This window comes from Vicugna pacos, chromosome 5, assembly GCF_048564905.1.
Source record: "Vicugna pacos chromosome 5, VicPac4, whole genome shotgun sequence".
NCBI lineage: Eukaryota > Metazoa > Chordata > Mammalia > Artiodactyla > Camelidae > Vicugna > Vicugna pacos.
The window spans coordinates 42,189,342-42,217,265 of NC_132991.1; the positions used below are offsets into that span (position 1 = coordinate 42,189,342).

Consider the following 27,924-nt stretch of genomic DNA (forward strand, 5'->3'; position numbering starts at 1 on the left):
CTTTAGGTTTTTTTTTTTTTATTATAACCATCATAATAGGTGTGAAGTGTTATCTCACTGTGGTTTTGAATTGCGTTTTCCTGATGATTAATGATGTTAAGCACCTTTTTATATTGTGCTGGCTACTTGTGTGTCTTCTTAGGAGAAATGTCTGTTTAGGTTTTTTGCCCATTTTCAAATAGAATTTTTGCTGTTAAATTGTAGGAGAGTTCCTTATATATTTTGGACATTAACCGTTTTTTAGATGTATGATTTGTGGACATTTTCTCCCTTTCTGTAGATTGCCTTTTTCACTCTGCTGATTGCTTCCTTTGTTGTGCAGAAGCTTGTTTAGTTTCATGTAGTCCCATTTGTCTGCTTTTGCTTATGTTGCTTGTGCATTTGATGCCATAACCAAGACGTCATTACCAAGGCTAATATCAAGAAGCTTTTCCTCTAGATTTTCTTCTAGGAGTTTTACAGTTTCAGGTCTTATGTTTAAAGCTTTAACCCATTTTGATTTTGGGAATGGTGTTGGATAAGAATCCAACTTCATTCTTTTGCACGTGGATATTCAGTTTTTCCAGCACAATTTATTGAAGAAACTGTCCTTTCCTCATTGCGTATTCTTGCCTCCCTTGATTTATTTTTGAGGTTTCTGTTCTAGCCTCCCATAGAAACCACACTGAACAACTCCCAGCTTTTCCTCTGATCGTCAACACCTCAGATAAAGGCAAACATAGGACAGAAACCTGTCCCCTAGTCTCTATGTTTTTCCACTGCTCCAGCCACTTTTGTCCTAGGCTGGCCAGGTACATTGCTGCCACTGGGTTTACTCACGTGACATCACTTAGAATGACCTTTCTCACCTTAATTCAAAGCCTACTAGCCCTGATTCTTCACAGATCCCCCCCCCCCCACTATGGAAAACCTGTAACTGAAACCTTTTAAATCTCTTTTTTAACGTACATATCGCAAGGTTGTACTGCATGTATGTAAAGTACCCAGCTTGGTCCCTGAATCATGGAAGGCGTGCAGCAAATAGGAGTTGTTATTATTATCATATGATATCATTCAGTTCTTAAGTAGGGGATGTCTTATCTGTGTACTTTCACCTCAGGTTTTTTTCCGTATCTAAGCCGCTCAAGACAGGGCCTCATGCCTCAGGTATATTGCCCCGTGCTGCTCGATATCCTACTAAGAAGACAGTAAATAGTTCACAAAAACTTGCGTCATGAAATGAAAAATATTTTGTAACAATTTTACTTAAAAGTTCGGGGAGGGGGAGGACTTAAAAATTAATGACTGAAATCAAGTACGGAGATTAGCTGAGCATTCTCATTATTTGTGGTTATTCTGTTTCCCATTAATACCGTACATAGGGTTGGCAGTAAAATTACATAAAACATTTTATTTCCCTGAAATGGTAGATGGTTTGAATTCTGGCCACACTCACCCTCTTAATGTGATTAGTACATCCAACCAGATCTACCTTTAGAATGTTAGTTATGAGTAGTGGTTTAGGATTTCCAGTATTTTTGTCTCATGTCTAAAGGAACGCTTGTGTGTGTGTGTACAATCCAGTTAGTGAAGCTGTGATGACTGATACCCAGGCTCTCACTGCTACAGATGACTGAAGATGCTTCAGGACGTCTAAGGGATTCCGTTACTACAGTGTGAACAGTTTGTTCAGGAAGCATCATACTGATTCTCGGGTCCCCAAACTGGAGGATCAGGTATTCTCCACTCTCCTTTATGGTACAAAGTGTCCTCATGATAAGATGAAAATTGCAGAGTGGGGCATAACCATCTGCATTTCATTTCCTGTCCAGAATAGAGTCAGGCCCATCTTGCTCAAGGTCATTAGTTCTAACTATTGTTCCTACAGTGACTTGTATGTGAGGGGGGCATTTAGTAACCACAGCATAAGTAGACGTAGTCTGCTTTCCCAGGCAGCAGTGCTGTTACGCGTTGTCAGCATCTTGTTCTTGTACGTGTGTTCCTCTCCATAGCAGGTCCTTGATTAGGGAGTTAAAAATAAATGATAAAATATCATAACACAGAGATTCTTAATAGGGTGCATGGTGTTCAGCATAAGCAGAAACATATTTGGCACCAGCTATTCCAGTACAAATGGTGGTAGTAACTAGACTGCAGTGCTTTGTATGTGTGTGCATGTGAGTGCATCATTGGTATATGAAATATGAATCAAGAAATAGCTCTTCTCACTTTGTCCATAATCAGGGCTCCTATCACCCTCACCTCATTTTTTTTTCTTCAACTAATGATTGAAGCTGTAAAGAAATTGAGAATGTGGTGTTTTGCTAATTATCTTGATTTCATGTGAAAAAAGGGCCACGTGAAAACAAAATTACTAAATGCCATGGATACAGTTTGATTTGGGGCCTGTTGCCCTAATTCACAAGGTCTTGGGCCAGGAAGTGATTTCCCACTTGCCTTATTCGCTAGCCCCTTAACCTCAGACAGTGGACTCCTCTAGTTGATTCTGTGTAGTGCAAGAAGTATTGATAAGCATGGAGGCTTGTCCACAGAAACTGGCAAAATTCTGATTGCCAAATAGTACCACAAAGAAAAACATAGTCCTACACTTGACAGGTGTGACTTTTGTAGCCCTGTAAATAAGAGTGTAGAGATTAAAACTCGAGTTTGGATTTTGATTCTGGTTGATTATTATGATCATCTCTTATCAAGATGTGACGCTCATTCAATCAGTCATTCAATAAATAGATGCTTGTAGTATGAAGACTGGCTTCCTAAAAACTAGGTGTTGTGTGGTAATACTATGCAAAAGTTGTCCCTAATGGCTCTTTTTAGGTATCATATCGCAAATGCTCTTTTCCTTTTATAATTTCCTCCTGACATTTGAATTTTTAAAAAAATCACACAAAAATAGCATTGGAGGTTTTATCCTCATGTGCTCAATGTGGCAGTTGTAGGCCAGGAAACTGATAGAAGTACAGAATAGACTCCCTTTGAATAATAGAGAAATTGTGAGAAAAGGTACTAATTTGTGATCCATCAATTTTAAAATCTATTTTGCCTGCTAAGAAAAAGCATTTTATTTAGTAGCTAACTCCAGTGATTGCGTTCATACCTGACTGCTGCTGGTTCAAACCTTTAAGCACAGTTAAATAGACTTTAGATTGGTAATAGCTTCTCATGTTATTTGAAGACTTTTTTGTTATTCGTGCCGCAGTGTATTTAGGATGTCCTTGCTGTTTTTCACATTGTGTTCTCATAGCATTTATTTCCAAAAAATGATATCCTGTTAGATTAGTTCATCCTGTTAAAAGGTACACACCCTATTAATTACCCAGTTCAAAGGACAAATGTTCCAGGAGTGATTCTCAAACTTGAACATGTCTCAGAATCACCAGGAGGGTTTGTGTAACCACAGCCAGCGAGGCTTAACTCAAAGCTTCTGATTCAGTGGTTCTGAAATGAGGCCTGGGGATTTGCATTTCCAACAAGTACCCAACAAATGGCGATAATGGCAGTGCTGATCCAGGGACCTCACTTTGAGAACTGCCATGTTATGGTGTAGTACCCAGCAAAAGCCAAACACTCACCATATGTATTAGTTTTCTCTGCCTGCTGTAACAAATTACCACAAACTCAGCGGTGGCTTAAAACAACTCACCTTTACTCTCTTACAGTCCTGGTGGTCTGTAAATCTTCAAAATCAGTTTCACTGGGCAAAAGTCAAGGTGCTGATAGAGCTGGTTCCTTTGGGTTCCTTGCCTTTTTCATCTCCCAGTGGCTGCCTGTTTTCCTTGGCTAGTGGGCTCGTATTCTTCAAAGCTCATCACGCCAATCTCTGCTTCTGTCCTCAATTGCCTTCTCCTTTTCTGTGGTCAGATCTCCCTGTAGCTCCCTCTTATAAGGATATCTGTGATTATAGTTAGGACCCATCCAGATAAACCAGGATAATTTCCCATCTCAAGATCCTTATCTTAATCACATCTGCAAGTTAGTTTTGCCAGATAAGATAGCATTCACAAATTTCAGGGATTAGGAGTTGGATATCTTTAGGGGCCATTATTCAGCCTAGCACACTGTGACAATCTTTGACTCACCTCTCCTGACCTCTCAGAAGGCGGTCACTAGTCTATTCAGAGAGAAATGCCATTTAGGACATTTAAAGTTGGAGTCATTTTGCATTGCTTCTTCTGTGACGGTGGAGATGATTTGCAGGTGATAACACATCTGCCTCTGCAATAAATGTTCATGTGATTCTGTTATCGCACAAAGTCACGGAGAGAGAATTTAATTAAATTTTGTAACACAACTGTGATTTTTATTAAGAACTGATACAGCACAAAATCTGAAGTTTCTCTGTGGGAGGGTCACATATTCCTTGTCCTTAAAGAGTGTACAGGCTCAGAGATGATATGACTTGCTCACAGGTACGTTGGACATCAGGTAGCACATGAGAGTTGGTGACAGGGTGCTCAGAGAAGACTGCACTAGGACGCGGTGTTGAGGCTGAAAGATGAAGGCTTCGCTGATGATGAAGAACGAAGGAGGTGAAGGGAGGAACGGTGTTGGGAAAGAACAGAAAGTGGTAAGGCTGTAACTTGGGCAGTGGGGCGTGTGTTTGGGATGACAGAGGAGGGGGCACAGCAAGCATGATGATGCTGATGCTGAGAGACAGGTGGGGCTGACCGGCAAGCGGTGACTGCCAGCTTGAGAATTTAGCTTCTGTCTGTCCAGGGAAAAAAGAATGAAGAGTGACAGACAGTTGAACTAGTGCTGGAGAAAGGCCACTCGGTTGCAGTGTGAGGAGTGAATTAGAAGTAGCAAAGACTGGAGGCCAGGGGACATGTGTTGGCCATGGCAATGGTCACGAGAGCCGTTGTCCCCAGCTTTGGCCTCTGGGCTGAAGAAAATGGGCTCGTGTGTATCCGGTGTAGATTTATGTGTCAGGTATGCCCCCAAAAGTTGTCCATTTCAGACAGATCAAGCATTTCCTGTGTGTTACAGAGGCTTACCCAGTACTAAAGAGGTAGTGTTGAGGTTTTTTTTTTTAATTGAAGTATAGTCAGTTTACAGTGTTGTGTCAATTTCTGGTGTACAGCATGATTCAGCCATACATACCATACTTACATTTGTTTTCATATTCTTTTTCATGATAGCTTACTATAAGATTTTGAATGTAGTTCCCTGTGCATACAGAAGAAACTCGTTGTTTGTCTATTTTATATATAGTAGTTAGTATCTGCAAATGTCGAACTCCCAGTTCAGCCCTTCCCACCTCTTTTCCTCTGTAGTAACCACAAGGTTTTTCTCTATGTCTCTGAGTTTGTTTGTTTTGTAAATAGGTTCATTTGTGTCTTTTTTTTCCCCTTAGATTCCACATGTGAGTGATGTCATCTGGTGTTTTTCTTTCTCTTTCTGGCTTACTTCATTTAGAATGATGATCTCCAGGTCCATCCATGTTGCTGCAAATGGCATTGTTTTATTCTTTTAATGGCTGAGTAGTATTCCATTGTATATGTATGTAGACAGACAGACAGACAGACCGCATCTTTATCCAGTCATCTGTGAATTTTTTGAAAGGAGAAAAAAGGAGATAGAATGTTCTCAGTTGTATTTAAAAGTTACTTCTAAGAGAGGGGTGATGGGAGAGAAAAGCTGAAAGTTTAAAAAAGATTTCTCCTATTTCTTTTCCAGAAGAATGCCTGCTTATTGCCTGCCCCTCCCCCCAAATGTAGCTATTTGTGTTGTGATCTGTTTTCACAGGGGCAGGAAGCACTCCCCCCCCCCCATTTAGAGTCTCTAACTTAGCAGGAGGGGAAAAAAACCAAGGGATATCCACATTTTAATGAAGATCATGAATACTTTGCTTTTTGGAAAGACAAAAACTGCTTTTTTTTTAAGTTATACTTAGTACATAATACAGATAAGTAAAATACATACTTTCGGTTCTCTGATACTTAGGGGAGAGAAGGCAGCTGACTTTGAGGGAATGAGAAAGAAGTGTATTCAGCCATGGCAGCCACGTGCTTCCCCAGCCTCCGGCCGGCGGCCGTGTGCTGTCTGTGCTAATCCTGTATTGTGGTATTTAATTGATCTCTTCCTGGACCCTCTGATGTTTGTGTTATGACCCTCATTTAAAAGAGGAAAGACGGGTGGTTGGGTGTAGCTCAGTGCTAGGGCACATGCTTAGTTAGCAAGCCCGAGGTCCTGGGTTCAATCCCCAGTACCTCCATTGAATTAAATTAAACTAAAAAATAAAAGATAAAAGAAACAGTCTTGAAGATGTTAAGTAGTGCCAAAGTTGGCGTTGAGCCCTAGGTCCTGTGATTTTTTTTGCCCACATTCATCACTGTTAAATCGCCTCTCTTAGTAAAAATACTCCATTGCAATATTCAGTCAAATCCTTAAAAGCAACCCTGTTGAGCCATACTACATTATGTCTTAATGTGGATATTTCATGGCAGGAAAGATGGGAGAGACATGATGAAATGCAGGGATATTTTTAGTTTTATAAGTGTTTTAAGTTCTACTAAAATTGATATAAGCATAAAGTTTCCAGAAATCCTATTTTTCTATTTTTCAACAGAAAAAGCTTTTAACATACTGTGCTAGAAAATAGAACATTTCATTTTGTAACAGGAAAGCTCTGCTTTTGCCCCCTGCTGACAACTCTGTTTGTTTGCCAAGGGTTGACATAAATGGTGTCATCCCTTCCTGACCTGGCTGACTCCTACTGGTTACGTAAATCTTTGCTCAAGCATCACCCACCTTCCTCTCCTCCTCTGGGCTGTCTATTTAAGCCCCTGCCTCCCCTGCCCCTTAACACCCTGTGCCACCACAGTAGACGCGGAAGAGCTTGATGGCTGAGCTTGTCACGTGTTTACCAGTGTGCTTTCCCAGCCTCATTGTAAGCACCTCAAGGTCAATTCCTTGGAGTACATTCTCAGTAAATAGTTGTTGAACCAGATCTGCTATTTGTCTGTAAGGTCGATGAGATTCATCTGGTGACTCCGCCATGTTAAGTAAGGTGTATTGAGAAATGAGACAGATTTCAAAACAGAGAAGGGAAAAAAGAAATAGGAACTTGAACATTGGTTAGCTTTTAAAAAAAGGAGCTGCTTTCTGCATACGTATGTTTTCTTGGTGGTTGCTTACTTGCTCCAGGTTTAATTTTGACATTAGGGGAGTAGATAGTAAAAGCCAAAGAAATGTCTGTCCATTTGGGTAGGATACAACATACCCCAATTTTCCATTTTCCTTCCTGTAGGCACTGAAGTTGATGTCTCATTAGAGTCGGGGAGGGACAGGAGTTACAAATGCCAAGAGTGTCTGGTCTTTCCCAGTAACTAGCCAGGGGGGAAGGTGCCTGCCACTCTGTAGTCCTGTCTGTCCACCACCCAATCATTGACCGCGTTTATTATTCGATTCCTAAACAGCTTTCCCTCCTGCTCTGAGCACTGAGAATGGCTCATAAATTGTTCATTCCTTTGCATTTCTTTAGCCCTACCAATAAATATCTATACCATCTTTAAATGAAATAGCACAGCTCCTGAAGCATTTAAATCACCAGCAAATTAATTCATAGGGAGATGCTGGGGCAATTTAAAGTACTTTTCTTCCCTTTATCTATTTATGACCTTCCAGAGGCAGTATCTGCTAGCTTTTCTCTACTTCATCTGACTTCCAGGGCTTTTTGGATTCTACTTACTAGGTCTACATGTGCATTAGTGTGTCCCTTCAGTTATTACACCAATCTCCTTCACGGGATTTCTGTACAATTGTGAATATGCATTTTTGTTTCTCCTGCTACTAAATAAAGACATCTTCATAAAAGCATCAACCGTTACTCATTTCCCACATCTCTTTTTTATCAGCATCCTCTTCTTCAACAATACAGAGGTAAACTTTTGCTTTTAGGATTGTGGCAATCCCGTGGATTGGGCAGGGTAGAGGGTGGGCAGGAGTGAGGAATAGCTTGAGGAGATTGGGTGTGTGAATGAAAAATGTTGCCTGACATATCAATAAACAAAGGATGCTGCAGCCCTCAAGTCATCAGCCGTTACAGTGCCCCTGACAGTAAGCTGGAGGGAACTCAGAATGGAAATAAGTGGGCTCCCCAGCCTCTGCAGCCACCCTCAGCAGTGCCCCCTGAGGAGACTCAGAGTGGGAAGCCCAGGATACTGGCCCTGGAGAGCTAAGGTGCATATCAAAGCAAGGATTTCAGAGAGCCCAGACTTTTGCATCTTCCCATACATAGAAAAGCATAAGATTCCTTAACTGGAGATAACTGGTTTTCTTTTAATTAACAGTAATCTTTTGATGTTTTGACTACCTGGTCTTTGTTGCAAAAACTCACATATCCTGGCTCCTCCCTTGCCTCTTTGCAGCAGCCTCTTAGAAAGATCTGAGAGACCGCATCCTGTGCTTGAAGTCCTCAATAAGTCTGCCGAATAACTCTCAACTTTTAGGTTGCACATTGTTTTTTTCAGTCAACAGTTTGTAAGAGAAAGGGAAGCGGGAATACTGGGGAGAGAAAGTTTCTATTTGTAAAGGAATGAAGAGATCTTCTTGGGAAGCAAATGCTTACCCTGTGCTGTAATTTTTCTTAAATGTTAGTAATTAGACTTGCGAACTAACTTATATAGCAGTACTGAGATGACTAAAGAGAAGAAGCTGACTTGTGCTGTTTTACAGTGATGCACATTACAGTGATGCAGTTTTGTATAGCAGACCCAGTTCTATTTTTACCTGGGTTTTCATGTTTTATGAAGGTGGCACTTTTCTCTTCCTCTTCCTAAGGATAATTTGTTAGGCCCAAATAGTATGTTTCTTTTCCAAAGCAATCCTTTATGCTCATGTTGCTTCCATAGTCTTTGAAACAATAAGAAGTTAGTTCTGTGAATTAAAGAGAGTGAGGAAGCAAATAATTCACTTAGGGTTTTCTAAGTGACTTCAGTCTGAGACAGGGCTAACACATCTTAACCCTGGTCCTGTTTCCATTTACGGGTCTTTTGAAAGAATGGCTGATGGCCCAGTTATCAGGCAGTTCATAGGACAAGGCACTACTACTATAGTGATTGGTCATTTATCAGCTGGTAAAGCAGGTTCATGTGGTATATTGTGTACAAGTCTCCTTTTCATACAGGATCTCACTTTGTTTTTCTGCAGCTTCATGATAATCCTAATATTGTTAGACCTTGTGTGAGACCCGTTAAAAAATGGTTGTAAGTGACTGTAAACTGCGATTGCATTTGCTGACAGGCAGTGATGATGCTAATTAAGACGAGAACTCACTTCCTAGAAACTAGTCATTAGGGTCACCAGTGGGTCTGTGGCCAGGAGCTTCATTAATTTGAAAATTTTCACTCTCTGAGGCCAGTTGACCTCTGGATTTTTGCCTCTGTTCACAATGATGATCAAAACATTGCCTCTAAAAATGGAATATCAGCTAATGATAGGAACAAATTTATGAATGACTAATTTCAAGAGATAAATATTCATTTAGTTACAATGTATTGCTTGATCATAGGGATTGGGTCATGTGGCTGTTATCTGAACTCTGGTCCTTTGTTTTTAAAGGAGACTCAAGTGTATTCAGTAAACCGCATAATACATTAATGGTCTGTAAGTCCACTAAGTCCTGCTAAGTAAGGTAAGGACTTAGGGGTATTCAAAAAGGGGGAAAATAATGAATCGATACTTGTTTTTTAAACATTCCTGTATTAGTTGTAATTCAACTTTAATCAGACCTGAACAGGTAAAGTGATAAATGAGGCTACCAATAAATGAATAAATGGACAAAATAACTTAAAACCAATTTGTTGTTACTCAAGCAATGACAAAAATATCCTGGGAAATCTGGCTCTCCCCTCATCCTCTCCCGCTGAGCACACAGGGAGCCTATTGTGACAGTCTTAGGGAATCACACTGTCCCTCTTGCTCTCTCTCAGACATGCAGATGCACACTCTTTCACATTCATTCAGTTTCGTTCCTTGTACGAGTAGATGAAAATCATGTCAGAAAAACAACTAGGATACCTGTTTTAATTCTGGGACCAGTTGACTGTGTTCTCCTTTTCTGTCCAATGTCAAGATAGGGAAGCAAGCCAAATGCCCACTGATAGATGAACGGGTCAAGAAGATGTGGTGTATACACACATGCACACACAGGAAGGAGGAGCTGGGGAGAGAGGGATGCAGAGAGAAAGGGAGAGGGAAAGAGGGAGAACGAGAGGAGGGGGGAGGGAGAGAAGGAGAGAGAGGAGGGGAGAGGAGACAGAGGTGGGGAGACAGGGAGAGGGGAGAGAGAGAGGGAGGGGGGAGACCGAGAGGGAGAGGGGAGGGGAGAGAGAGGAAAGAGAGAGAGAGGGAGAGGGCGGGAGAAATTTTACTCAACTGTGAAAAAGAATGAAATCTTGCCGTTTTCAACAACATGTATGGCCCTAGAGGGTATTATGCTAAGTGAAACGAGTCAGACAGAGACAAACACCGTATGATTTCACTTATATGTGGAATCTAAAATAAAACAAATGAAGAAACATTTTTGAAGAAAATCGTTAAAAGGTTTGCAAATCCCTTAGAAGAACAATGGAATGTACTAAATATTCTGTTTGTAAATGACTGTTTTTCTAATGAAAGTATGAAGAGGAGAGACTTAAACCCCAGGCTGCACTCCAGTGGGCTCACCACAGCTTCAGTTTCCAATGGCTGCTCCACTTGTATTGCTAAGGGGACCTTTTTCAGCTAGAAGGGTCTGATACAGATAACGGCCATCTAGATTACATCGGGGACCCTTCATAAAACAAAGACGTTCATCTGCAGGTAGAATTTTCCCTCTGCAATACACAGAAGGATTGCAGTTCTCCTTCCAAAGAGAAGATTTAAGAACCTTGTCCTAGAATTACATGTCCTGAGGACCTGTGGTGTGCTCCACTGGTTTAATTATCTCAAATATTTGTGAGTTATTGTTTTCAATTATCTGTTACGTTTTTAAACCTTCATCACTGTTACTTGGTTCCCCTAGTTTCTGCTACTAATCTAGGACATCTCTTCTGTGGACTGCTGCAGCAGAGAAATGCTGTCTCCTGCCAGCAGAGCTGACGACTGTGACAGTAAAATTCTGCCAAAACCAATAAACGAATTGGAACTTACAAATCCCCGTCTTAGCAATAGGCCATGAGACCTGGAAAATATTCCTTTTTAATAAATAGTTAGAAAATCATCTGCTTGGAATTGGTTGTCAGATGGCCCCTTTTGGCACCAGGTTGACATTGGAAAGGAAAGATACTAGGATGAGATGATTCTCATTATTAGCCATTCTGTCCTATGTCTCTCTCAGTATATCTTCCTAATGAATTTTAAAGCTGAAAACCTTTGGCTTTAAATTACAAAGCGCTTAAACTCATAAATTTGGTTTCTTCATGCATCTCAGGAATCAGAAAAACATAGGAATCAAAAAAAAAATAGCCTAGAGAAAGAAATTACAAGTTGACAGAGTAATATCACAGAAAATGTTATATAAAATGATTTAATTGGATTTTGGTTTTAGTCATTGGAATAAGGTGTTGCCAAAATCAAGGTTATAGGTGCTGTTTGCCTTGAAGGTCTGTGACTTGGTTATACATTTTTTTAAATGTATGCTGTAACTTACAAGCAAGATGTATAGAAACATGTGGATGAATCATGGTGGCCACACCAGGGCAACACCAGCTCTCAGTATGCCCTGGCCATCAGTAAGTGGTGGAATTTCGTGTGAAATTATGTTTATGTCACGACATTTCAAGTCCTGTCACTTGAAGATGAGTAATGATCCCAGGGCTGAGCTCATGCTTTTATAGAGGGCATTTACTTTTATAAAGCACGGACTATTACTCTCATTGATAATCTGAAGAACTCTGTGGTTCATGAAGAATCTGAAGAACAGAGAGATTAATGTGACCAAGGTCCCTTCTTGAAACATCTGAGGCACGACCAGGATTTTAACCAAAGCCCGCCTGTCTGAAGTTGAGTGTTACACACTGCTAGACCACAGCCATATATGTAATCCTTAATCATAAGGACAGTGTGCATTTTGGTCTCCAAGAGGAAAGCACCATCCTTGCTTGTGTCTTCTTGTTAAGTTTTTGTCTTCTCAGGGTTGATAGACCTTTTCCTCATAATTGATTCCAGAGGATTAGAAAGAGAGCCTTGATGGCGGCAGCCTCTTATTCCAGAGCAGTCATTGAATCGCAGGTGATGAGAGCACTCATCCTGAATTGACTTGTGAGCAAAAAGAGAAATGTGTGTTAGTTTTAAAGTGATAAATGCACATTCAGGAGTTTCTGACAAAAAATATTCTCAACTGTCTGGGTTTTGAATGGAGTCTGGGGTTCTGGACAGTCTGTGCTACTTACGTAGGATAGGTTTCCATGATAGATCCTTAACTCCTCTGGCTTTGGAGCTTTTCTTCTTCTGAAGCAAGTGAAAGACCTGGACCTATGATTATATATACATTTTTAAAAAAAGAACTTGTGTCAACCTGGACAGAGATTAAGTTTTCAGAATTAATAAAATGTAGAATCAAATGAAAAATCAAAAGTACACAGAGTCAAAGTTCAGAAAATAGGGCTGAAGAAGCAAAGTTCCAAGAGAAACTTCTAGAATTCCCAGAGTTCCTTCTAGCCACGGGGTGCCAACTGTTTCACCTGTCACCTATTTTACTTGCATCTGGACAGGTGACAATACTTATTTGTACATGCTTGTTTGGTGTGTCATGGTATTGTGAACTTTTAGAAAAATCTGTGTACTATTTATGTTTCATAGGTTAAGATCATGGAGAATTTAGTATGATTCTCATTGGACCACTTTAACTCCGTCCCAGTTTAGGCTTGATACTTGTGGCAATTGAATGTTCTTTCCAAATGGAAACGTCAGGGCATTGGGAGAGACGTGGGCAGGTTGCTAATTTCCCTAGAGAGCTATTCTGAACTTCACCATGGTGGGCAAGCTGTACCGTAGTGTTTATGCTTAGAGAAAGAATTTTTGTTAAATAAATACTTTCTCATTTGATCACTTCAGTAACCCATGTGAAAGTCCCAAAAGGGTATGGTTTGTCTGATATGTTCAAAAAAAGAAAATTGCTACATACGAAATAGAGAACAAAGGGGGAAAACAATTGGAGGAGAAGAGGATTGCCTTATGAATGCTTTCATGAATGGTTAACAGGGCTAACTGGAGAAAAATAATGAAATCAACAGTTCACTTTTAGAGTCATCTTACCTCTCTTTTCTGCACCCTATTTCTTTCTTTTCCTAGACATTGGCTCCATACCTAGCTTCCTAAAGACACTGAACATGTTTTCCAACCAAAAATAGAACACATGAATCAACAACAACAAAAAATTAATGCTTTTTCTAAGAGCAATAGGCATTCTGTGAGATACAGTTTATATATTAATGTGTAGGAATTTTGAAGACATTTTGATAGTATATAAAATATTAGTGCAGAATTTTTGACGACTGAAAATATATTAAGAAAACCCAAGGTGTATGATCTCTGCATCTAGACACCTATTTCTTACCTAAATCTTCTATTAAAACTTAAAAAAAATTCCTGAAAGGCCTTGCTTTCAGCTGTCATTAAGGAAGGCTCTGACACAACTGTGTCAGTGGCTGACAGTAGTTTGTATTACTCTTCCTAGAACAATTGGCATTTTTCTAGAAAACCAGATAGATGGTATTGTTCTTAAGAAATGGATCCTCAATGGTGGGGTTTTCCAGCTTGGTCAATGAGCATATAGGAGGTATTGTGCAGATTGCTGGTACCATTCTTTCAGAAGTAAGCTGAATGGGGTATTTCTCAGGCAGTGACTCATCAGATGGCTAATATCTTTGGGAGAACCATGTGTCAGATGAGGTGTTCAAGGTTTGGTGAAAACCAAAAAACAACAGAAAAAAAAATCGGTGTTATCATAGGTATTTCCTCTACTAGGAGTTCCTCATATGCTGCAAAAAGCTTGTGATGTAAATTACCACAATTGAAAGCAGTCTTCATTGGTTTTTACTTATGCTTTATTTATTTTTTTTAATGGAGATACTGGGAATTGAACCCAGGACCTTGTGCATGCTAAGCATATATTCTGCCACTGAGCTATATCCCCACCCCCACTGCACTGGTTTTTGTCCTGTCTTTTTTTAAACTCAGGAAGAATTTTAAAACAATTGGTTGTTAGGCTGAAGAACTAACTAAAGAATGTGTGTGGGACTTGCCTTTGGTGTAGATTATGGGTTTTCTAAATTGAAATATAGTTGACATACAATATTATGTCAGTTTCAGGCAGACTACATAGTGATTGGACATTTACGTACATTATGAAATGATCACCATGATAAGTGTAGTAACCCTCTGTCCCCATACAAAGTTATAACGATACTATTGACCACATTCCTTGTGCTGTATGTTATATCCCCATGGCTTATTTATTTTAGAATTGGAGATTTGTATCTCTTAATCCCCTTCACCTATTTTCCTACCCTCCCACCCCCCCATTTGTTCTCTGTATCTATGAGTCTGTTTTCATTTTGTTTGGTTTGGTTTGTTTTTTAGACTCCGCATGTAAGTGAGGTCATATGGTATTTGTCTTTCTCTCTCTGGCTTATTTCACTTAGCATAATACCCTATAGATCTATCTGTGTTGTCCAAAATGGCAGCATTTCTTTTTTGATGGCTGAGTAATATTCGTGTGTGTGTGTGTGTGTGTGTACACATCTTCTTTATCCATTTATCTATTGATGGACACTGAGGTTGCTTCCATATCTTGGCAATTGTAAATAATACTGCAGTGAACATTGGGTCACATATATCTTTTCCAGTTAATATTTTTGTTTTCTTCAGGTAAACACCCATAGGTGAAATTGCTGAATCATATGGAAGTTCTATTTTTAATCTTTTGAGGAACCTCCATACTATTTTCCACAGTGGTTGCACCAATTTACAATCCCACCAACAGTACACAGGGATGTGGAGACATCTTCGCCAACGTTCATCATTTTCTGTCTTTTTGATGAGAGCCATTTGGATATGTTTGAGGTGGCATCTCATTGTGGTTGGTGTAGATTATGTTTTAAAATAGCAATGCCTTTTTAGTCTTTAAAAATACTTTTGTAGTCCTGTTTATATTTACTTAAGAAGCAGAGACATTCTTTTTTGCATTAGAACATAGGGAGTATGGGGGTGAAGATATGATTTTCCCATCTCCACTCAACTCCCCAATCTAGAGAAACATCAGGATGGCTCCAGTCCATTCAGTTTAATAAACAGCTATTGAAAACTTGCTGTGCTGATACTAGGTCTACAGAGATAAAAAGAAACCCATCTCTGTTCCCAAGGAATTTACTTTATAAGAAAGTCCGATTGGGTAGATCAGCACATCTGGCTTGGTATATATTTATGAATATTTTAATTCATTTCTATTCCCTTTAAATTGTAGACTTTTCTCCTTTTACTATATTCTACATTACATCCAAATGTTACACCATCTGCTTGCCTGACACATTACAAATGTGGATTACTGGACCAAGCTACACAAAGTGCCGCTGGACTTTGACCCCATACTCCCCAGACCCTTGCTGGATTTTTAAACCCCTCTTGAAGAAGCCAGCAGAAGCAGTGTGGGAGGCTGAGCACAGGGCTCTGCTGTGGACCGAGCTACATGAATAGAACATGCCATGTTGCTTGCTCTTGTATGGACCTGCCGCCATAGCATGTCATAAGAGGCAGAGTCAATTAAAAAACGGTCTCCTTTTGGAGAAATTAGACATTTCTGTAGGCCATTTTCTGATGCCTCTTCATTCTGACATGATGAAATTAATAGCTGAATGTAAGCCCTCCCCCTCCACCACCGTCCCTACAATCCCTGCATCACCATCAGTCCTGCAACCTGTAAATAAGAAACAAGCATTCCTTTACATGATATTAATGTCTTTATTATCTAGAAGGGGCCTAAACCTTGCCAGAAAGCAGAGCTGTTCCATAGTAAGCCTTTCTGATTTTGTGGTGGACCTTTTGTAACTCTGATCTGTGTAATGGGTATGCTGCACGGCCACAGTTACGTGAGTAGGCTGAGCCAGGCTGCTGGACTGGAGTCTTGGTTTTGCCATTTCCTAGACGTGTTGCAAGTTACCTTCCCTGTGCCTCAGTTTCCTTACCTACAAAATCAGATGATAACTGGACCCGCCTAAGAGCCTTATTATAAGAATGGATTGAGCAATGCCTGGTCTGTAGTTTATGCTCAATATAAATAATAATATAAACAGAAGACCAACAACTCTGTGCACCAGCTTCTCTCTTTTAGGGGCCTAAAGATCCCAGGGAAGTAGATTTGAGCTGTCCCATGTAGTAGAACCTGGAGGCTCCACTGCCTTCATCTCAGTATGATGAAACATGCTCATCATATTTTCTAAGAAATAAGCTGACCTTGTTCCCGATTGCTCCCTTACTCACATCAGGTTGTAGGCAGTCATCTCTGGCTTCTGTGCCAGTTAGGCTCCTGATCCTCCGCAGAAGAGGGAACACTTTACTGGGACAAAGGAGCCTGTATGTGGCTGGCAAGGACCACAGTCCCCAGGACTGGGTATGCACAATGCCCTGTTAAAGGTTTAGGTGAGAGAAAATTCAAGGACGTGTGTGTAAATAGTGTGGATTGAGTGTTTGCTATTTCATGTATGTATCCATTCATTCATTCTTCACAAAACCCTTTGGGGTTATGAAAGTGAGGCACAAAACTAATGAAACTGGGGCACAAGAAAGTCAAGCACTTCGCCCAAGTTCTTACAGTAAATGACTTGGTGGGACCATCCTTTGACCTCATGCTGACTGGTTCCCAAGCCTTTAGATTGAACTGGCCCCCTTCCCAAATGCTTTTGTGAATTACATTTGGTATGTTGCTATCAGCTTCTGCTGGGGGTCACTATAAGCAGAAGTTTTATGAAATCTGTCTGTCTGGATGTTACGAGCATAGGAACAGGATATTCTGTGTCACACAGTATCTTCCTTGTGGGACTCTTCCAACAGATTTCTCTCCATTCTTAATAATGAAAATAGGTAAACTCCCTGAGCAGATTACAGATTACTCTGCCTTTTTCCCCTGAACATTGTAAACTGCACTCTTTTGAGTTAATTACTAGAAAGCTAATAACACTTGTAGCCCATCCTCGATTTCTCGTTATAGTTTTGTCAACCTTGCCTTCAGTTTGTCACTATCTTTTCTTTTTATTTCATTTCACATTTGAAAGTCATTTTTAAATTCAGATTATACATGCACACGGAAAATGTCCAAGTGGTGTAGAAGAGTATAAAAATGAAAAATCTCCTTCCCTCTTGCCCCCACCAATTCCTACCCTTAGTTTTTTAAGTACTTCTTGTGTATGTGGAAGATATGCATTAATACTATATATGTGCATTATTTTGAATAACAGAATCAAGCTAATATACATTGTCAATCACATTATTTTAAAATTTCTATTTTAACTAGAGAAATTATAAGATGTGTAAATAAAAGAAAAGTTAATGCTAACCCCCACCACCAATCCCCATCTCTCCAATGTATGTATGCAACGTTAGCGCTCCTCATGGTACCTAATGTTATTCTAGTACTATCTTTCTATACTGTCTGGCTTTTTTTCTTCTTTTTTTTAATCACCTGAGCTCTGAACTCTTTGCAAACCTGGATTGTGGCTTGTTCATTATACTGTCCCTGGTGTCTGGCGCAATGATTAGCACAGAGTGAGCATTCAATGTACAGTTAACACAATCCCCCACTTGAAAGAACATATATATGAAGAAATGAATGCCATTTTCTTTGTCTAGAATATTCCAGAAAAGAACCAAAATGGAACCTGAGTATTGCATTGTGACACAAAGCAAAAAAACAAATTATTTTCTACTTAGTGGAGGAGAACACTCAGATGGCATGAGAATGCGAAAGTGCTCTAGTTGGAATGAGTGTGTGCTTCCTGTTGCAAATACAGCAGCAGGGGCACCCCAGTCCTTATACAGGCACTTGGGAAGTGTGTGGAATAGAAATGAAAATTCTGTACATGTGTACATGGCTGGCTGGGGAATGCACTCAGCAAAACATTCAGCACATCTATTGAGCAGCCTTTATGTGTGGGACCCTGGGTTACGTTCTGAGGACACTGCGATCAAATTGTGGTTCCTGCCCTTAAAACTTCTACAGACAAGGGAATCTAGAACCTAACTTTATTCCCTTCCCTGTCCCTGTCCCTGTCCCCAAATAACAGAGATGTGAGAGAACTTCCCCTTTATGTTACCACATGCCTGGCCAGTTACCATCTATTGAGCTTTCCCCTCCTCTACGTCTGTCAGTCTTTCCTTTTTATAAGGTCGCTGGTAATGTTTTTACCTATAACTAGTAATGCCTTATCATAGTAAAGCTTTTCTTTTTTTCTTCTGAAGAGTATGATTGGAACAACTATTATTAATTAAATGTCTTTAGACTGTATTCCAGCCTCTGTAAGATGTATGAAACAAACATATAGTAAGAAAAAATGTGTTTATAATATATTCTGACCACTCCTGGTGACTTTTTAAATATGTTCAAAGGAAGTCTTTGAATAGTGTGTCTTCTTTGTGAGAAAAACAGTAGCAATGCCGTCGTTCTCTTTGGGTGTCCATTTTCTGTAAAGATTTCACACAGTCTGTCCCTGTTATAGAATCTTTTTCATTATTTCCTTTTTGCTTCACTTTGGTTCTGAAGCCCTTTGAAAGAAAAATTTATCTAGGTGAGTTTGTTGCACTGTATGGGGGGAAAGTTGACCTGGAAGCAATTTCAAAGTTGACCACCTTTCTCCTAGAGTATATGCTATGATCTCTTGAAATTTGATGTTTAATCATAAAGGCATAATAATTAGAAATGTCTTCTGATTTTAATGTGACAAAACCAAGAATGGTATGTTAAAGTAAATCTAATCTGTAGGGGTTCCTATCTGGAATGCAGGTGGGGGTCAAGGATCCCCTGTGGTCAGGACAGTTTGGATCACTTCTGAACATTAGCAGGTCTGGGGTATCTGTGTCTCGAAAGGATGCAGGTGTGACTCAAGAAGGGAAAAGGAGAAACTAAATTAAATTCAAGTATTATTGTATCACAACAATGAACACGCTAGAAAAATGCTTATTTAAATTTGCTATCATTGATGCCTTTAATTGTGGTTCCTAAATGAAATGAAGATTAAGAAATCATTTCAATTAACCATGTACGATCACCTGCTAGACTGTCAGCTGGAGAACTGTGATGTCTATTAATTATAAATATTTCCCAAGTACCAAACGCATCATTTGTAGACAGGCTGTAATTTACAAGTTATGGGCAACGAGTGGAAAGGAGCACAGTGGTCCCCATTTTTCACCTCTGACAAGACCTTTCGCCACATTTAAGGTTTCAGGAAGGCACTCGACAGTCCTTATCTTCTGCTTGTATTTCCAGTTATTCATTAGTAGTTCAGAGCGTTATTGTTTCTCTACAGCAAATTTAATCCTGACATTTTCACTCCTCAGATTTAGAATTAGATTTTGTCTTTCTTGCATGCATCCAAGGCAGGCAATGTAAAATTATCAGGGATATTTAGCTAAGAATCACCAGCACCTTTGAAAACAAGAATCCCTGCAGAGAGCCAGCTACACGAAGTAATGAGATACAGAAGCACTAATACTGCAGGCTTCCCACTGGGATGCAGCACAAATGTCTGCATAGGATGCTGCGTGCAGCTGTGCTTGATGGAAAATGTTACATTGGCGGTGCTTTGGGGCTGCTTTTTTCTCTTTTTTTATTATATTGCTAAGGATCCATGGATATAGTTTTTAGATTGTTTTTACCAAAAGATTTATGCAAATTGATGGGCTTACAGTTATACTGCTCTTTCTTTTAAGTAAGAATATTCTGTTCTTTAATAAAACAGTTGGCAATGCATTAGGACAGACTTATTAAAATCACTGGAATCTCAGTAATAATTGTTTTCGGTTGAGATCCTTGAGCCATGGTGTATGTTCAAAGCTATCTCTATTTTTGAAATTTATATACAGTTTCTCATACTCCTACAAACCTGGCTTTTCTGTTTTATTTTTGCTAGTTAGAATACACTTTTTTCTTAGCAAAATACAGTTATTTTGGAGCCAGTACATTTCACATACTTTATTGTGTTTTCTGTTGATTTTTTTTCATTTTTTTTAATGTGTGCATGTTTGCATTTGAGAAATGAAGACATTTTACCAGTCATTAAACATTTAACATGTATGATTTTTTTATTGCAATGTAAAGTGCTGTTTTAGCTACGATTAGAAATAGGAGCTTTATTAGAGTTGTATTGCATTTTAGCAGGAATTTGCTTTCCATATTAACTCTAGAGTTAACATAAAATATATGGATACTCCATAAACGTCCTCAATAATGTATTTAGCTCTTATTGATTTCTGCATTCCCCACAGTGGTTTCTTTTGGCTAGTACAGTTGTACAGTTAAATAGTAAATGAAAAGCCAGGGGGGAAGTGTGAAAGGAGTCCAGCTTGTGAAAGCCTGGCTCTGAGGCAGTGTCTGAAGGGAGCAGCTATACACAAAAACCCTGGAAAGAAAACTAGACTGTGAGCCGGGCTCCACCAGCCCAGGCTCCCACAGGGCAGGGAACCTGTTGTCCAGTCTCTGTAGCATCCTGCCAAACATGTGGCTGACACATATTAGAAGCTTAATAACTATAGAAAGGAAGATGCAAATATGCCATGTGGAGTGGTCAGACTTAGCCAAAGGTCTCAAAATAAGGCTGGGGAATATTTATACATTATCCCAGTGGTACATGAGAGGGAGCGTATTGTTAGGACTATAGTTTCTTGGTAAAGCTAGGACCTCCTTCAGCTCAGAGCTGTAGGCAGTTGATGCTGTTGCACATTTATTTAGCACTGTGTGGCTTTCTTCTTCAAAAACCTGATGCTGAAAAGACGCTCTCTCTTTGCTGCATCTACTGCGAGAATGAAGACTATTCTCAGCAATCAGACTGTCGACATTCCAGAAAATGTCGACATCACTTTGAAGGGACGCACAGTAATTGTGAAGGGCCCCAGAGGCACCCTGCGGAGGGACTTCAATCACATCAATGTAGAACTCATTCTCCTTGGAAAGAAAAAGAAGAGGCTCCGGGTTGACAAGTGGTGGGGAAATGCAAACAGTAGCCAGTTCTTTTCTATCTGTAGTCATGTACAGAACATGATCAAGGGTGTTACACTGGGCTTCCGTTACAAGATGAGGTCTGTGTATGCTCACTTCCCCATCAACGTCGTTATTCAGGAGAATGGTTCGCTTGTCGAAATCCGAAATTTCTTGTGTGAAAAATACATTCACAGGGTTTGGATGAGGCCAGGTGTTGCTTGTTCAGTATCTCAGGCTCAGAAAGATGAGTTAGTTCTTGAGGGAAACAACATTGAACTGGTGTCAAATTCAGCTGCTTTGATTCAGCAAGCAACGACAGTTAAAAACAAGGATATCAGAAAATTTTTGGATGGTATCTATGTTTCTGAAAAGGAACAGTTCAGCAGGCTGATGAATAATACCTAAGTTGTCCAGGTACAGAAAGAGCAAGATGCCAGATGACTCTTCAGATTCGTTTGTGATACCTTAAGGATACAATAAAAGCTGTGTTGATTGAGGGGGGGAACCTGATGCTTTTGAGGTACTGATTTGTAGTAATGCTCCCAAAGTTAAAAGTGATAGTACTTATTAAAATCCATTTTTAGTTAGGTTGGTGACTCAGGGCTTTTGGACTTCTGAAATCCTATACTGTTAAGGGTTATAGTTTTAAAGTCATGCAAAAGATCATAGGAAAATGCGAGGGCAGTCTAGTAGTTCAGAAATGCTACTGGAATGTAGACTTTTGAAATAAATTCTGATCTAAAATTCTACATATTTTCTCAGTAGAGATTTTGGAAACTCTATAAAATGAATGTATGTCGATTTCTTTACTGTCATTCATATGTGTGTCCTGGTTTACTTTATATTATTCCTTACATTTTCACTTATTCTGTGGTGTTTCCCCGTGTCTGAGTAATATTTGACAATGTTATTTTAACAGTTACGTAATAAACCATTGTGTGCACGGATTCACCATAATTTACTTGAGTATTCTTGTAGTGTCATGTATAATGCCAACTTTAAAAAAATCTCTAAATCTTTCTCCAGTCTAAAAATTTATTGGGATCTTTTTGTCTTTGATAGATTTGGAGTTGGTTGAAAACAAGCAAACACACACACCCACACACACACACACACACACCCAAAGAATGCTGCTTTTCAGTAACAAGGAATCGCCACCACATTGCCTCTTTCCCCTCTCCCTGCAACTGGGCACAGTTGGCAGAGAGAAAGGATGCTTCTCCCTCTGTCTGGGAGTTGTAGGAACTCCATCCAGCCATTCAAAGAAGTGGGGTGGCCTTTTTGCTTCACCCCTGTGAAAAGCGGCTGTTACCTCTCAGAACCCGTTCCCCCTGCTCCCAAGCTGGACACAGTGCTGCCAGCTCAACAGCCCCTGCCTGCCTTGCAGCCAGGAGCCACAACCATGTGTGGGTTCATAACATGCATGAGAAGAGCGGTGGGAAGTGTCTACTGGGAAGCCTCTTCAAAGGAGAATGCGAGGACCTTCCTTATTTCTTTCTGCTTCCTCCCACTTGGATGTGAGGGCCCTGGGAGATTTCTTGAACCATAGGAACTAGGCCCACACCCTAGGCGTGGCAGAACCATGAGTTAGAAGGAACCCAGGTCCCTGATGACTTTGTGGCACCATGGCATCACAGTCCTGGCTGGCCGAGCTCCAGACATTTTAGGAAACGCACGAGTGCCTGCCTTTTCTTAAGTCTTCACTGCTTTGAGGTGTTCTGTTCTATGATGCCAACCTAACCAATATCTTTTCTAGGATCTGTCCATGTGACTATGTGAGATTTCATGGCAGAGGTGAGTAGAAAGGTTCACGAAAAGATGGTTTTTACTAGTAAACAACCACACATTCTACAAGTGCATATTTCTCCCGAAGTGTATGAATCTCACAGTTTGGACTTCCCATAATAATTGCTTCTACTCTAGCGAAAAAAATTAAGAATGGAAGATGGTGGATATAAAAAAAATTATTCAAAAATTTGCTGCCATTTACTAGCAATAATCATAGTATTAAACAGTCACCTTTACTGACTGAGCACTTTCTATGTGTCCACCACTGTGGAAGCATGTTACATGGGAGATCTCTTGGAACCCACAGCACCCACAGGTGGCAGGAACTATTATATCCCTTTAGCAGATGAGGAAATTACTCCCCAGCCCCGCCCTGGTAATCCTCATCCCCCTTATCCCATCTCCTTTTTCTTTTTCCTCTTGCCCTCATCACTTTCTCACTTGCTGTATAATTCACTGTCTCTGTTGGTTTATTGTTTATCACGTGCACAGTAGAACAGAAGATCTTTGAGGCCAGGTGTCTTTGTGGGCTCACTGCTGTATGCCTCACACCAGTGACGGTGACCAACATACAGTAGTCACACAACAAATTCTCACTGAAAGGAAATAGCGTGTATTACTTTGCTCAGGAAGACTCTGAATTGTTATGCTATATTATCTTTCAAGCTGCTTGCTTTCTCAACTGTTGACAAAGTGCTCTTCTGAACTGGTTATTGAATTGCTTGACGTTTTTAAGGTAATGTTCTCTTTTTAAAAAAATTTTAATAGATTGTATTTTTTGTACAATTTTAGGTTTAGTGAAAAATGGAGCAGAAAGTACAGAGCCCCCCTCTATCCCTCCCTCTTCCTCCCTCCAATTCCCGTGGTATTAACGTTTTGCATTAGTGTGGTACTTTTTTTGATTTACAGTATTGTGTTTCAGGTGTATGGCAAAGTGATTCAGTTATACATTATATATATATATATATTTTTTTTTAGATTCTTTTCCATTATAGGTTATTATAAGTTCCCTGTGCTCTACAGTAGGTCCTTGTTGTTTATCCATTTTATATATAGTAGTGTGTATCTGTTAATCCCCCAAATTTATCCCTCCCCTGCCCTTTCCCCTTTGGTAACTATAGTTTGTTTTCTATGTCTGAATCTATTTCTGTTTTGTAAATAAGTTCATTTGTATCACTTTTTAAGATTCCACATATAAGTGACATCATATGATATTTGTCTTTTGCTGGTAGTGTGATACTTTTGTTGTATCAGTGAGCCATAGTTTAGTCCAGGGTTCACTCTTTGTGCTGTGTGTTCTGTGGGTTTTGACAGATGTGTAATGGCATGTATTCACCATTACAGTATTATACCAAACAGTTTCACTGGCCTAAAAGTCCTCTGTGCTCTATTAACCCCCATCCTCCAACTCCTGGCAATCACTGATGTTTTTTACTGTCTCCATAGTTTTCTATTTTCCAGAAAGTCATATAGTTGGAAACTACAGTGTGTAGCATTCTCAGACTGGCTTCTTCCACTTACCAATATGCACTGAAGGTTTCTCCTATATCTCTTCATGGCTTGATAACTCATTTCTTCTTTATCACTGAATAATATTTCAAAGTATGGATGTACCACAGTTTATCCATTCACCATTGGTATCTTGGTTGCTTTCACACTTTAGTAATTATGAATAAAGCTGCTATAAACTTGCATGTACAGATTTTTGCATAAACATTTAAGTTTTCAATTCATTTGAGAAAATACCAAGGAAGGTGTTTGCTGGATCAAATAATATTCATTTTGTGTCTTAATAATGAAACTTCATTGAGATCCAACACTGAGAAGCAGTTTAAATCTGAGTGAGGAATGAGTGATGCTGTGTTTCCTTTTCCAGACTCTCATCTCCTAAGATTCTCCTAAAACTAGATTCCAGTGCCATGTATAAAAGATGTGAAAGGCGTATGTAAAAAATATAAATACACTTTTTCGAAAGGGCTCAATCAGCTTTCATGTTGTCAGTACTTCATAGTACTAGTCAGACATAATCTTGGTTTATATTGTACCATATCACACTCATTAAAGGGCACTTACACACATACGATAATCTGTGTAAATTCTCAGCAAAAATAAGCATATGGGTCACAAAGAGCTGGCAAAAACTTTCACATGTGACATGGTAAAGCTCCTCTGTTTTCTACACTATGGCACACCATTCTTTTATTTTTTCTTTTATTGCAAATGGAGAAGCTAAGCAATGTATATGCGGATGGGGACTGGCTGTATCTAACAAATGATGTTGCCCATGCTGTCCGAGTGGTAGGTAGAAAACCTTCAGGCAGGAAAGCCACAGACCTTCTCTAACAGTGCACTTTGTCCAGTTCTGGAGCACGGCTGAGGGCGGAGGAGGATGGTGACGCATCCCGAATCTACTGACCCGGCTGGCTTATACGCGAAGTGGGCTGATGCGTGAGGTTTCCTGCCACACTTTTCTTGATCCAGCCCATCCCTGCCTCTCGAGCACCCCGCTGCTTTCTTCCTTGTCCCACTCCTGCCTTCCTTTACCAATCATCAGCTACCGATTCCGTGCTCTTGGTGTATTTTGCTGCATGAAATACACTCAAAGACTTGTGTCTTTGTTTCCTCTTTCCTTTATATAAAACTCCTTTACCCCTGTGAGCTGTGTGTGTTTGTTTGTTTGTTTGTTTGTTTCTCCTGTCGTTTTCTGATCTGGCACCACTGTATTTCTCTCCCAGCCCTGACCACTCAGGGTCATGATTGATTCTTTTCCATGTTCCAGATCGGGGAAACAGAGTAAGCAAAGACACGGAAGCTTGGCGGGTGAGCCTCTGTTGATTAAGCAAGTATTGGAGTGCTTATCTGTTACAAGTGCTAAATCCAAGATAATAGGCTAGATCCTCACGTAGTTCTGGCCCATGTGGGAGGCAGAAAGGTGAATAGATATTTGCAGCAAAGTGGATATGTGTTATTAAAGAAATATGAATGAACTTCAAGGAGGCTTGTTTGGGCAAAGCCATGAACAGTTTTATGTAACTTGGGCATAAGGTCTACATTGTGTTTGGTGGGGCCTTGTAGGCAAAGAGACACAGATTTGAAAAGACAAATCTGAAAAGGTAGGTTGAAACCAGGTTATAAATTGCCTTGAAATCATGGTCGGGAGCTTGGACTCGTTGAATAATTGGTGCGGAATCATTAAATATTTTTCAAAAGCAGAATGACAAGTGAACCTGGAGTCCCAGACTGTTTTGGAACCTTCTTCTGGACTTTGCATTGGTATCCCACAAGCATCACAACAGCTCTTCAAAATCAAACTTCTTTTCCCTTCCCTTTTATTGCTCCACTAGTGTTCCCCAACTTATTTGTGGGCATCACAGTCTGCAGCAGCCAACCCACCAGACATCTTGGGGTTGTCTCCACTTCCTCTTTGTCCCCTACCCTGCCCCATGGTCAACAAGACAGCAAATGCCAATGACCCTTTCTGTGACACTGTGCTCTGGTTCATCTTCTCCTCTCCACTTTCAACTCTAATCTTGTATCCGGTTTAGCACCATTACATTACCCTGATTATTCTTTAGTGTACAGAGATTAGGTAAGTTATTTTACTTTATTGCTTCAGCATGAGGCTGACATGCTATGAAATCTTTTTATAAGCTTAGAGTGATATATATGCCACTTGATTTTTAAGGATTTTGGAAACAATATCAGTGTATTAAGAATTCACAGGATGAGTACTATACACCATTGAAATCTCTTCCTGACTTTATGTGTCCCTTAGTGTTGCTCTCTATTATATTAGTTAACATTAGCTTTGGAGCATATAGTAAATAATGATAATGATGATTATGGCTTACATGAGAAAAAAGTTTATTTCTCACTTAAAATAAGTCTGGAAGGAGTCAGTTGAAGTCTGATATGATGGCTCCAACATGTCATTAAGGCTCCATTGTGTCTTTCTGCTCCAGTGTACTAGTGTACAGCTTCCATTTTCAAGGTTACTTCCTGGTACAGAATGGCTGCTGTGACTCCAGCCATCACTTCAATGATACAGTCCCCCCAAAGAAGGAAAGGTAACAGGTGAAAAGATGTCAGCTGTGTCATCTCTCATGTAGCCTTTATGGACATCCCACACACCATTTCCACTTCATAGGCCAGAACTCAGACACAGAACTAGATACTTCACTGCAAGAAGACTGAGAAATGTCTCTTTGTTTTTCCAGGAGACAATGTGCTCAACCTAAAACTGGGGTTCTACTACTAAGAAAGAAAGGGGAGAATAACGTTGATATAGGTAGCTGGTGGAGGAGGGCAAGCACCTCTGCTCAGGACAGATAAAACTGTCTTTGTAATGGGCGGAATAAACCTCTTATCCCTGGTACTCTCCGTGTCTCTTTCAAGTCTTAGAAACTTAGACTACGTGGCTGCCATTCTAGAAAGCATCTTTATTAAAATAAACAGGAAAGTCACCTTCGAAGGTTCACTTTCTACTCCCCTACTTGTCAAGTCATGTGAAGTACTGAGAACTTAAGCTCCATTCTTCGCAGAAAGGTGGGAACACGCAGAACAGCTAAATTAGGTGGTGACAAACTGCTTTTCCGTAAAATTCCTCACTTGGTGCATAATGTATTGTAGGTTTCGTAGCTTTCAGCAGCTTACGTTGGTGCAGTAGTTCTAACCCTGCTCCTGATCTGAATCACTCAGGGAGATGGTTAACAGTACACCTAACTGGGCACTAACCCCCTAAAGGTTCTGTCTTAATATGTCTGGAGTTTCATCATGTAGTATCTTCAGTCTAAAAACATAGCCTCAGAGTTCTGATTATACTACCAGTATAATGTCTCCAGTGAATTCACTTCTGTATTACTCACTGTGTTGTTGTCTTCTGTTATCCCAGTATGTTGTGTTGTGGGTAATCTAAGGAATAAAATCAATGACTCCTCTTCCTAAGCTGTTTTTTGCTTAAAATACTT

At 39.9% G+C, this 27,924-nt stretch overlaps 1 protein-coding gene and 1 pseudogene across 3 annotated transcripts in view; both read left to right on the forward strand.

Annotated features, from left to right (window-relative positions):
* Positions 1 to 27,924, forward strand: part of CERS6 (ceramide synthase 6) — a 296,892-nt gene that overhangs the window by 187,025 nt on the left and 81,943 nt on the right. The gene's annotated exons all lie outside the window — the stretch shown is intronic.
* On the forward strand, positions 20,964 to 21,567 carry LOC102527024 (large ribosomal subunit protein uL6-like; annotated as a pseudogene).